We start from the raw sequence: 8,430 nt of genomic DNA, 5'->3' as shown, positions 1-8,430 counted from the left end.
GAAAACAACTTAATTTTCCTGTGCTGATTTTTTTTTTTTTTTTGCTGAAGAAGATTTGCCCTGAGCTAACATCTGTGCCAATCTTTGTCTATTTTGTATGTGGGACACCATCACAGCATGGCCATCAACAGCTGGTGTAGGTCTGTGCCCAGAAAATGAACCTGGGCCGCTAAAGCAGAGTGCACCAAACTTAAGCACTAGGCCATGGGGCCAGCCCCTCCTGTGCTGATCTTTTATGGGGCCAATTTAATGGACTGTCTTAAATTAGTTTTAGTATTTATTTCAATATGTTTTAAGAGATTTTCCAGTTAAACAATGATATCATCTGCAAACTATGGCAGCTGTGTTTGTCTTCAATATTTGCTTTTTGTTTATTTTTCCTGTTGCGTTAAATTAGCTAGAACTCCCAAGACAGTGTTGAACGGTGGAAGTGACAGCCAGTATCCTTATCTTGTTCCTAATTTTAATGGGATTGCTTCTAATGTTTCACCATGGATTATGGGACTTGCTGCCATTATAGAAAAAAAAAATTACACCATTAAAATTTTGAAACAAAACTTTTGTCCTTTATCTAAAGAATTGTATAGAGGAAGAAATGAAGGAAACAAACACAGTAGTTCAGTCCTTTACACATTAAAATCACAGGGTCTGTTTTTTTCCAATGTAAGCATAACCTAAGAGCTCTTCAAGAATTACTTTATGGTAAGCAAGGAAGACAGGGATCTCATGACCTCCAGTAGGGGACATAAGAAGATGAAAGTGGCATTTGTGTCATAATTTAGAAACTTTAAGGTCCATTAAAAAAGGGCATTGATAACACACATGATATTTATCCAGGAAAGTATTTGAGAAGGTACCATAGCATTTTTTCCATGGGAGCAAAACACTGAAGACCTATAAAGAGATCTCAGCCTTCATCCAGAGGAGTAAAATATTAAGTAATTCTTTGCTGAGATGTTAACGTTTAGAATATGTGACATGAAATTTTACCGATTACTGGGTCTGTTTTCTTCTGTACAATAGATTTCTAGTTGTTTACTTTTATTCATAGCTTATAAAGAATTTTAAAAAGAGAATGGTTTTTAATTTATCAAAATTTTTAGCATCGGGGCCAGCCCAGTGGCGCAGCGGTTAAGTGTGCACGTTCTGCTTGGTAGCCGAGGGTTCACCGGTTGGGATCCTGGGTGTGGACATGGCGCTGCTCAGCAAGCCATGCTGTGGTAGGTGTCCCACATATAACGTAGCGGAAGATGGGCATGGATGTTAGCTCAGGGCCAGTCTTCCTCAGCAAAAAGAGGAGGATTGGCAGCAGATGTTAGCTCAGAGCTAATCTTCCTCAAAAAAAAAAAAGAATTAGCATCTAGTGAGTATACATCTTCACCATTCACCTATTAATGTGATGAATTACATAATTATTTCTAATGTTGAACTGTACTTGTATTCCTGGAATAAATCCTGGTCATGATTCTCTTGCTGTGTCCAATTCTGCTAATATTTATTAAAGGTTTTCGATCTTTGTTCATAAGGGTGATGGGCAAATATTTGGGGAAATTTCCATCATCTGTTCCTCAACAGTTCAATGGGCTTTTGCATAAGTCTGGGTTTGGTACATTTTATAGGAGGAAATCATTAGCTACCTTTTCATATATCTATAATTACTGCTATTTCTATCTCTTCTTGAGTCAATTTTTGTAATTTCCATAAAATGATACATTTCATCAAGTTTATGAAACTTTACTTTCATATTTTAAAAATCTCCTGTACTACCGTATTTCTGTCCCTTTTTTGATTGCTAAATCTAGCCTCTACCACTGATCGGTTTGTTTCCTTCAGAGATTTCATGCCCATTGACACTTTGCCTTGATAACGGTGGATGAGGTTTATGGGTGATTTGAATGTGGAGGTTTGTTTTTTGTTTTCCTAGAACTAACTGGTTATTTACTTTATTTTGTTTCCTTTGGCTGCTCCCTGAATCACTGACCAGTAAAAAGGCAGATTGGAATAGGGAAAATGTTCTAATATGAAGATACCTGAATTTTCATCTTGGTTCCAGAACTCACAAAGTGTGTAGACCTAAGGCTCAAACACATACCATACCATGAACAGCCCACTCCTCTCAAAGGGAGAATCAGCACATTAGAGGCCAGTGGCCCAAGATGGGGAAGGTAAGCCATAATGATGTTTGGTTTCTAGGCGTCCCCTGGTACAAGGAGCACAAGTATAAAAAGCATTGTTAAGGATTGAACTGTGTCCCCCCAAATTCATATGTTGAAGTCCTAATTCCCAGGACCTCAGAATATGCCTTTATTTGGAAATAGGGTCATTGCAGATATAATTAGTTAGTTAGATGAAGTAACACTGGAGTAGAGTGGGCCCCTAATAGAATAAGACTGATGTCCTTATTAAAAGATTTCATGCTTATTAAAAAATTTGGATACAGACAAACACACAGGGAGAAAGGCATATGAAGGGGGAAATTGGGGTAATGCTTCTATAAACCAAGGAGTGTCAAAGATTGCCAGCAAACCACCAGATGTGGGAAGAGACATGGAACAGATTCTTCCTCACAGCTCTCAGCAGGAAGCAACTCTAAACTACACTTTGATCTTGGATTTCTAGTCTCCAAAACTGTAAGACAATAAATTTCTATTTTTCAATCCACTCAGTTTGTAGTACCTTGTTACAGCATCCCTAGCAAACTAATACAAGCACTGAGCTAGATGGTTTCTCCAGGAGTATGTCTGGGTATTCCAGCCTTTCATGATTCTGGCCCTTGTAAACCATTACAGGCTGTATTAGTCAGCCTTTGCTGCAATAACGGTGCATTACTAACAACCTCTAAACTTGGTAGCTTGAACTACAAACATTTATGTTTTGCTCATGGGTCTATGGCTGTGGCTCTGCTTAATGCTTCTGGGCTAGGCTGGAGTTGGCTCCAGCATGTGGGAAAGATCCAGGTCTGCTCTCTGTCTTCTCATTTGGGGAACAAGACTAAAGTAGTGTTACTGCACAAGGAGGGATCATCTGCTCGCCACAAGACATGCCAATAGTCAGGAGGCAAGGTGGTAGGAGAGAAAGGGTTTTTATTACAGCTTGCTAGCAAGAGGGGAAGATGGCCAACTAACGTCCGAAAGAACCATCTTACAGAACAAAGACTACAGGCCAGTTATATATGGAGCTGGTTTCTCGATTGGAGAGGCAGCTAGTCTCCACGTGGGGGCAGACATTTGGTCTTAGTTCCTGATAGTATTTTTGTTTTACTGGATATGCATCAGAAACCAGAACGGCCCTATACCCTGATCTTTCAGCTGTCATTGATGATGGCTATCAGCATAGGCTCTCCGCCCCAGGGTCATCACATTCCTAGAGAACTCAAAAGAACAAAGTTATCATCTTATCACAGCTGGGAGGGGTGATAAAATCTACAGAGCATGTCTAGGCTAGTTAATACAGAGGTCATTTAAAGTTACAATATGGTTTCTTTTCTATAATATAGTTTCCCTTATGTCAACCTTGTGTTGAGCTGGTATCAGTAGCACCACCCCTAGGACATGTTCTCAAGTGGAAAGCAGGAGCTCAGAAGGCCTAGCCAAACCATGCAAGTGGTTATATGGAGTATATTCATTCACATTCCATTGGCCAAAGCAAGTCATCAGACCCAGCCCTAACGCAGCTGAGGAGGGACGGGGCTAATGGAGTTAGCAAAGCCTACCTATAGACAAGTATGAAAAACTGATTACCAACAAACAATACAATCTACTGCACAGGCCCTAAGGCTTAGAAAGAGCTTGGTCTTGGGTTTGTTCATTCATTTGTTTCTTTGCTCTTTTTACAAAACATATACATACATTCAAAAAGTAATTGATCACATTTGTAATAATCAAAATCTAGCAGAAATTCTCTGAACAATCACCTTGCTTTTGTGCACTGTTAGATAAGCGATTCCCTTTTCCTGAAATGCCCTCTCTACCTTTCTCTCCCCTTTTCTTCTTTAAGACCTGCATTGCCTGGCATGGGGCTTTGCATACATCAAGCAGTCAATAAACGTTTATTAAATTTATTCTTGAATTACCCTTTTCTTCCTGATGTGACTTTAAAAAAATGCAGCCTTTCAAATAGCAGACAAAGTATGAACTGAATTGAGGACAGAAAAAAGAATAGCTCTTTTAATACCGCCGTTGATGGAGACCCAGACGACCTCGTCTGATTCAAGGATCACAAACAAGAAAACAAAATGGCACCTACTGAGATTTTCTGACGTCTTTAAGAGCCAATAACATGGCTCCAAACTAATTAAGGTGTATCTCTTTTATTCAATACATTTCTTTTAAGCTTAATTAATTCTCTGACTATTTTTATTTGGTATCTTTTCTAGGAATTACAATAAAAACCTTAACATACCTTATTCTCTTGCTAACCAGAACTTCCCAGGGGTGTATTCCAGGCTTGTGTATAATGAAGATGTTCCTCAGGCGCTTCCGATGCACAGCTCATATTTAGAATTATGTTTATAGAGGTTAAAAAAAATAAAACCTCAGGAAGCCTCTTAATCCCCCCAAAGAAACCTTCAGGTTGGGAGGCCATGTTCAGTCCTGTATCTTGCCCTATTCTTCTCCAAATCAGTGCTTCCTTTGCCTCACCAGAATGGAAAGGGCATCAATTTCAAGTTCTGGAAACATGAGTTTGACTTCTGGCTCTGCCATTTACCACCAGGTGACTTTAGGACATTACTCCTTTTTTTCTTTTTTCAGTGTAAAGTGGAACTAACGATAGGACCTACCTCATCAAGTTGTTGTGAGGATTAAGTGAATAACGTGTATACAGTGTTTACATATAGTAGGTATTCAATGAAACTTTGCTCCCTTCCTTGGCAGAGCATGGTGTCGGGCCCCAGAGAGTGACCGGGTCACGGAGGAAGAGAACACTGTAGAAGGACCTGGATCCTCCCCTTGGGAGCCAGTCTCCTCCGTTTCCAGAAATAACTTGTGCACCTCCGGTAAAGCCACTGTGCACAGGTAAAATCGTGACTGTGAACGCTCCTGGCTCAGTGAGAGCCATTTAATGCTGGTAGTGGTTGTTTGTTTTTTCTTTTGATCTGAAAAGTCTATAGGGTAGGCAGGGTGAAACTGAATGAACAAAAGGTTACAGGAGATTTTTTAAAAATCTACTAACTACTTTTGCTGAGACTTTTTCTTACTGATTATTCAAATTGCTGACCTGAACTGGGTCTCAGTCCTTTTCACAAAGCCTCCACTGAACAAGCCTTTGTGCCTCACGAAAATGCTGGTCATTCCCTGTGACCAAACCCTTACCCCAGGCTCTGGACAGGGCTTGGCATTTGTGGTCGAACCTGAGTTCATTTTCCTAGAAGTAGGGCTACAAGAAAGAGAATAACAAATGGTTAAACGTGTTGTTAATTTCTGCTTTAGCTGGGGAAAGAGGCATTTAAAAGCATTTGAAGTGAATTGAATGGAATTTGGCCCATAGCCAGAGGACCTCAGTACAATCATTTCCTGTCTTCTTGAGGCAGTTGCTAGAATGGAATATAGTTAAAGCTGGAAACCCTTCTTTTTCACAGGAGAAACAGGAATATGAAGACCCATAAAAATGGTAGGTATAGTGCTGGGGACAGCAACAATATAATGTTGCACAGTGTTGTGCAACCACTAATTATATCAAGTTCCAAAACATTTTCATCATCCCCAAAGAAAACCTGGTAACCATTAAGCAGTCACTGCTCATTTCCCCTACCCCCACCCTCTGGCAACCGCTGCTCTGCTTTCTGTCTCTCTGGATTTATCTATTTTGGCTATTTCATAACAATGGAATTATACAGTATGTGGCCTTTTGTGTCACTCAGCATAATGTTTTCAAGGTTTATTCATGTTGTAGCAAAGTTTTTCTCTTTCAGCAAGAGAAGTTTATTTCATTTCTTTTTATGGCTGAATAATACTCCATTGTATGGACATACCACATTTTGTGTTATCCTTTCATCGGTGATGGACATTGGGATGTTCTTGGCTAGTATGAATCATGCTGGTCTGAACATTCATGGACAAGTTTATGAGTGAACATGTATTTCAGTTCTCTCGGCCACATGCTGTGTTAGCCAGCCTTTGCTGCAATAATGGCACATTACTAACGGCAGTTGGAATTTGATAGGGATTGCGTTGAATCTGTAGACTACTTTGGGGATTATTGCCATCTTAATAATATTGTCTTCTAATCTATTAACATGGGCCATCTTTCCATTTGAGTCTTTTAAAATTTCTTTCAACAATGTTTTTAGTTTTGAAAAACTAATGTTTTAAAAAACTTTAGCGTACAAGTATTACATTACCTTGATTAAATTTACTTCTAAGCATTTTATCTTTCTGATGCTGTTGTAAATGGAGTTGTTTCCTTAATTTTATTTTGGGATTGTTTTTTTCTTTCCTGATTGGTCTGGCTAGAATCTCCAGTACAATGTTGACTAGAAATGTGAATAGACATCTTTGTCTTGTCCCTGATCTTTGGGTGAAAACTTCAGATTTTTACCTAAATGTGATACTAGCTTTGGCTCTTTCATAGATATCCTTAATAAGGTTGAGGAAATTTCCTCTGTTCCTAGTTCGGTGAGCACTTTTATTATGAAACAGTGTTGGATTTTTTCAGATTTTTTTCTGCATCAATTGAGCTGATCATGTGGTTTTTGCCCTTTATTCTATGTTTTATTTATTGATTTTCACCCAACTGAATCCCAGAGAAGGTAAGCAAGTTGTACATCACCACGCAGATAACCGCAAAGTAGAAATTTGAACCTAGAACTTTATGCTTCTGGCATCGTGCTGGAGCCTTTTCACCCAACTGAACGTAGAATGGGGGAATACAAAATTGGATGCAAATACTCATCAACTGGCATGGTGAACTGATAAAGCAGAGACTTTTCAGGACTAAGGATTGATCCAGTAGACAGAATCTAGACCACTGCTAGCGCTTAGTATGCCTTTGTGTGAACTACAAAAAGATGCCCCTTCCTCTGGCTGAAGTTTGGCCACAGGTAGATCATCAGCTTGGCACAAGGCACATGTTCAGGGCTTCAGCCTCCACACGCCATCTTTTCTGGGTGCTTTGTACAGGATATGCCCTTCCCAGCCTCATCCAGCAGCGTGGCAGAACGGGGAGACACTGCAGGGAAGCCTGTGAGGTTAGAGGATAGCGCAGAGCGCTCTATTCAGCAGGAAGCTGACTCATTTACCAGTTTCTGGGGTTTGAGGAAGGATCAGTCTGCACCCCACACACCTCTCCCACTCGCTATCCAGTTACTAAAATTTTACTGTAGAGGATCAACCCTGAGGCTCACAGCTTCATCACCACAATAAATTGAAAATGCCCTTTGTAAAACCACTGGTAATAGCTCGTGTTAGAGAAGGTGAGATGTGGAGGCAGAGTTTGTTATAGTGAAAAACTGGAAACAATGTAAATATCTATCAAAAGGGGATTATATCAAGAAATTGTGGTATATCCACACAATGGAACACAATATAGCAACTGAAAAGGATGAGGCAAATCTATTATATGTATAATGGCATGGAAAGATGTCATATTGATGAGTGAATAAAGAAAACTGCAGAACAGAACATAAGATATACTTTTGTTTAGGGGCTGGCCCGGTGACGCAGCGGTTAAGTTCGCACGTTCCGCTTCGGTGGCCCAGGGTTTGCCCATTTGGATCCCAGACATGGCACCGCTTGGCAAGCCATGCTGTGGTAGCCGTCCCACGTATAAAGTGGAGGAAGATGGGCATGGATGTTAGCTCAGGGCCAGTCTTCCTCAGCAAAAAGAGGAGGATTGGCAGCAGTTTCCTCAGGGCTAATCTTCCTCAAAAAAAAAAAAAAAATATATATATATATACTTTTGTTTAATAAAAGTGTGTATGTATGATCTCCCTGATTTGTACAAAATGAGGTTACATTCGTTTTACTATTCAGAGTGAATATCACTGAGCCTACAAGTCAACCCCTTATGAGAATTTCCTTCCTGGGTTTGTATTACACTGCAGGAATAAATCCAGGAACCTCCAAGAAACTCTTGTATCCAAAGCACAGTTCTGTGTGCTCTATCTAGCTAATAGAATCAGAACTCAGATGCGCCCCCTTGAGGCTGGGGGACTCCGAGTTGTTACCTCATCTGGTTCCTCCTGGATGTGTAGCTGAACTCTGTGGCTGTCACTGCTTAAACCATGAAACCCAGAGACTCTCCCTAGAAGAAGCCTCTCTTCTCTGCTGTTGCCTCCAATATTAGAGTGCATTTCTCCCCTATATTGAGCACAAAGGGGCGGTTCTGGTTGCTTTCCTGGCTAGAGGTGACCCTGAGGCCTGCTGCCTAGAGTCTGGGGCTTCAACACACTGCCATGGCTTTTCTCACAGGTGCCCCCATCATAGTCAGAAA

The sequence above is a fragment of the Equus przewalskii genome, chromosome 14 (genome assembly GCF_037783145.1).
Source record: "Equus przewalskii isolate Varuska chromosome 14, EquPr2, whole genome shotgun sequence".
Classification (NCBI taxonomy): domain Eukaryota; kingdom Metazoa; phylum Chordata; class Mammalia; order Perissodactyla; family Equidae; genus Equus; species Equus przewalskii.
This window is presented reverse-complemented; position numbering follows the sequence as displayed.